Here is a 5033-nt window from a genome sequence, read left to right on the forward strand (position 1 = left end):
ATGTTTATAGAAACCACTGCAAAAGCAGGCTTCAACATCAAGGTGAAAATTAATGAGTCCTCCTAGTTATCCCCATATTTTTGGTTCATTAGATTGTCAAGCTGCTATTTCCTGGCATTATTCTTTCTTGCTCTTACATAGAATACAGAATATATCTCATCTGGGGTGGGTCATCAATTCACAATCAACTACCATATTTTTTTCAAGCTTATCATCTTTTTCACATGTTTCTGCAATATCTTCTGCCAATGCACAATTGCAGCCTTTGTTTCGAAAGATCGCTGCTGCCTTGCCAGGGATGGATAGTCTTTCTTCCACAGGGAATGCGTCACAGGCAGATCAGCAAGGAGGAGGTTGTGCATTCTAGAAAGGTTATTTACTTGATGAGTGATGACTACTTTAATGGAAAAATGTTGATCGAGGAAACCTTCAGTTCACTTGATGAGGGGCACAAATTGCTACAATGATATTGATATAGAATACGGAGATTGATAGTTAACTTTTCTTTTTTCCCCGTTATTTTGTACAATTAGTCCCTCGACGTAAGAATACAGATAATAAACAAGGCCCTCTAAATTATCGTTAGTTAGCTGGATGTTATTCATATTCACGAAGAAATGCATATGTAAAGTTGTTAACCCAACTCTGCCATTTCTTCTGGTGAACTTTTACTTGGAGTCTTGGACCTATGTAAAACAGAGTCGTCAGGTTTGAGAAACACATTGACCATTACAACTTAAATCCGACTGAAATAACAGCCGTAAAAATATCTTTATATGCGTGGGATAATTATCCAATGTTTGTTTGACATTAGTTGGCTTTAAGGTTGTTCCAAAGAGACCAAGATAAAATGTTTCTGAGAACTCTGAACTTCAGTTTAATAAAGATTTAAATTAGAGAATTCGTTTCCTAATTCACACAAACTTCATTAATCATTTACCTTGTTCGCCATACAGAATCAGAACGACAGTGAGATAAAATTATTTGAGATAAAATTTCCTACTGTGAGTTGTATTGAAATTTTAAGAACGACAGTGTTTATCGAGATAATCAATCTAATAAAATGAGCAGCATGATACCATGTTCCACCAACCTGCAAGACATAAAGTGGAGTGTGCGTTGTTGGTGCGGCGGTGTAAGCTATTCAAATTCATCGATTCATTCATTTCATTTCAATTGCCTAACAAGAAGACACGCGCACAGGTCCTTCTCAATCTCATCTTAGAAGAAGGGTAGGTTTCGAAATATTCAGGTCAGAAGGTAGAGTTTGTGGGGTAGGTGGTGGTGGGTTCTTGTCGTTGAGCTTGTCCATAGATCGAAGCGATGTGGATCAGAGGTACGCTTCTCGAGAATCTTCTGGCGAGGTTCTGGTGGAGGAGCACCATGAGAAAACGGTGGCTTCAGATTCTGAGAAGGTGGTAGTGGAAGCTCGAGAGAAAGAGAATGGATCGGGTGCTATCAACATGACCAAGCATCTCTGGGCTGGAGCTGTGGCTGCCATGGTTTCAACTTTCAAGGTCTTCATTCCCTTGATCTATCTCTTAATCTTGTTTGGTGAATTTAATTACTGCGCTGCACTTCACTGATTCATTGCTCTAAGAAAGCTATCGTGCATTTTACTATTAATATTTTTCCTTTTCAATTTTTGGTTTGACAAGATTGAAAGCTACATTTCCAATTGCTGTTTCTCTTTGCCTGTGCATTATGATTTTGATTTGAAGATCATACACAGTTTGTTATCTTGTGTATTCTTTTTTGATTTATCAGAACTTTTGTTGCACCTCTTGAGAGGCTTAAGCTGGAGTACATAGTTCGAGCTCATCCAGGCAATTACGGCTTCTCAAAGGCTGAAAGGTTTTTGGAAAGGAAACTTTGTAAATATTCTTCGGACAGCACCCTTTAAGGCTATAAATTTTTATGTCTATGATACTTACAGAAATAAACTAATGAGGATGATGGGGCATCAAGAATCCACAAATTTTGAGAGATTTGTTGCCGGTGCTGCTGCAGGAATTACGGCTACGCTTCTCTGCTTGCCCATGGACACTGTGAGTGGAGATATAGATTCTGTTACTTTTATCTGTCCTTTCTTATAACTTTCTTGCTTTTGTCCCCAAGACCTCAAAATTTTCATGGGTCTCTGAAGCTATCAAAACTTTATTGCTAACATAGATTCATTCTGTTAGGCTTGTTATGCTTAGAGAAATGTGATATCTTGGGAATTCAAGGCAGGCTTGTCGATGCTGCATTTGTTGGTTGCAGATAGATATGCTGCAGTCATAGAGAATTATAGATTGTAGTTACCATACCATGAGTACTACTTTGTGAAAAAAAAAAGGTGGTTGCTAGCACAAAAGCACCAGTTCAATCCGGTTCTCTTTTGAATAGGGTGGTGTTGTGTTAGTTGAAATTAAAGAGTATTACTTCCTGCCGTTTTGAACGACCTATCTTTTGAATACATGTCTATGGTTCCTAGGGCTGTGTTCGGTTCCATGTCCATCAAAGACAAACATGGTATCATAGGAGTATAGGACATAAATGTTAGACATGAGATATAAATTTTTATTATAATTTTATCTCTTCAAAATTTTAAAAATTCCACTTTCTAACCTCACCTCGCCACTTATATCAACAACTTCTTCCTTATTAGAGATAAAATTGGTAACAAATGTGTTTATGTCTCTTTTTCAGTGTCTTAACAACCAAACAGACTATCATGTATTTATATACATCTGTGTCTATGTGAATGTCTCTCGTTGTGTCTGTGTCAGTGTGTCTTCATTATTCTAAGAGAGTAAACAGCCTAGATGTTCTATTTCATAGTGTTACAATTTCCTTTAATTTCTTGCTTAGTTGTAGCTGAATTCTAAGATTGATTTCTTTCAGATCAGAACGGTAATGGTAGCACCTGGCGGTGAAGCCTTGGGAGGTGTAATTGGTGCCTTCCGCCACATGATCAAAACCGAGGGATTCTTTTCTCTTTACAAGGGTTTAGTACCCTCTATTGTTAGCATGGCACCTTCAGGTGCCGTCTTCTACGGTGTTTACGATATTTTAAAGTCAGCATATCTTCATTCACCTGAAGGGAAGAGAAGACTCCAGCATATGAAAGATGAGGGTCAAGGCCTGAACGCTTTGGAACAACTTGAATTGGGTGCCATTAGAACTTTGTTGCATGGTGCTATTGCTGGATGTTGTGAGGAGACAGCTTCAAATGCAAGTTCGGGCAACAAGGTTGAACCCGATGGCAAGTTGCGGGAGCTGCGGTGACTGCAGGGGCTCCGGTGGCTGCGAGAGTTGCGGTGGCTGCGGGAGGCTGGGGGTGCTAGAGTTCTTTGTCCCTTTTCACTTTTCAGTTTTCGAGAGGAGAGGAGTCAGGAGGGGATTGAACTGTGGTGGGGGATTTAGGATTTTAGGGTTCATCATAAATAAAGTAATTTTTTAGTGTATAGAAATAAGAAAATGTATTTTAGTTTTAATTTTTAAATTAATTTAGATTTAAAATTATATAAAGAATTAGAGTTGTTTTTGTCTAATAAAAAAAATATTTAAATTTTTTTTATAAAAAATTAAATAAAATTTATTTTTATTTTTATTATAAAGATGATTTAGTAAAATTATTAATATAATATATATTTAAAAAAAAATAATTATTAACGTAAAAAATATAATTTATATGTCATATTTTAATTTATTCATATTTTTATTGTCCTGGTGCATATAAATTTATCGCGTAGTACCGAAGCAAACACCATTTTTTTTTTTGGTCTTATTTTGCTTTCCTAATTTACATGAGAGATTCTTATATATTCTAATAGGATTATTTTGTGCGAGACCCAGCCACTCTGACGCATAGATATAACTATCATTATTTTTATTATTTCCTGTTGTATCTCTCAATTCAGTTGGCCAAATATTAATCTATTGCATATCAAAATTTTATTTAGGAATTTGTTATTAACTAAAGAATTACTGAAAAAAAATATATCAAAAGCACTAAACAATTATTGAATTTGATATCATATTTTAGTTTTAATGTTTGATATTAAGAAGCAAAATTAAAATAAAAGTATAATAAAGTTAAAAACATAATATTAGTTATAATTATCATAATTGAGCTAGACTAGATAATCTGATGTGGAGATTTCGAAAATGAATCAAAATTAATAGGTCTTTTATCTTATAAATTCTTGTTTTTTTTTATCTCTCATCTTATAAACTCCTCACTCTTTCTTATTTTCGTTAATGTGGGACTAATTTCATACGCCTCACACTTGCAACATTAACAATTAAACCAATTTTTATTTGGATCAGGTATAAAAGAATTTAATATTGCAAAAATCTATCAAACTCAATTACTCTATATAGTAAATTAAAAAATATAATTTATAGTAGTCATCTTTAATATTAATTTATAGTTTTAATATGTTACAATATTAATTTGTTATCGTGTTTATTTATAATGATAATTTGTAGTTTTATTTTTTTTTTTTTAATATTTGTAGCATTTCTCGGTATTTTATCTATAATTTTTTATTTCAATTAGGTATTCGATTACTCAAACCAAATCAATTCAGTTTTTAAATTGAATTCGATAGGTTAGACTTTATGTTAAAAAAATACTCCTAACTCCGATCTAAACTAATTCAATTACATTTTAATTAGTTTCAGTATATTTTTTTATTAAATTAAACCTGAATCAGTCTGATCTAATTACTCACTAATCAAATTTATTAGAGATATAATTATTCATGTTGCTTAAACTTTTAAGACGAGTGATTGGCTCCTAAATTCCATGTGATTTGAACTTTTTGCCTAAATTTCATGTGATTAAGACCTACTAGACTTCCTAGAAGTTTGATTGGCTTTCTAACATCCTCACAAAGACAATAATAATAAGTTCAATTTGAAATTTTTGCGGCTTTGAGAATAACAATCAAGCTTCTACAACTCTAATAAATCTTTATCGATCACATGGAATTTAGGTGAAGAATACAAATCATAAGTTAATGTACTAAATCAACACGTCGTTA

General features: G+C 33.6%; 1 pseudogene across 1 annotated transcript; it reads left to right on the forward strand.

Moving 5' to 3' along the window:
• On the forward strand, positions 1-3453 carry LOC107637223 (putative mitochondrial adenine nucleotide transporter BTL3; annotated as a pseudogene). Its single transcript, XR_015881039.1, has 5 exons — positions 1-42; positions 263-353; positions 1189-1507; positions 1765-2048; positions 2887-3453. The product of XR_015881039.1 is annotated as a putative mitochondrial adenine nucleotide transporter BTL3 (transcript).
• The last annotated feature ends 1580 nt before the right edge of the window (positions 3454-5033 follow it).

The sequence above is a fragment of the Arachis ipaensis genome, chromosome B4 (genome assembly GCF_059453495.1).
Source record: "Arachis ipaensis isolate K30076 ecotype BB chromosome B4, ASM5945349v1, whole genome shotgun sequence".
Taxonomy (NCBI): Eukaryota; Viridiplantae; Streptophyta; class Magnoliopsida; order Fabales; family Fabaceae; genus Arachis; species Arachis ipaensis.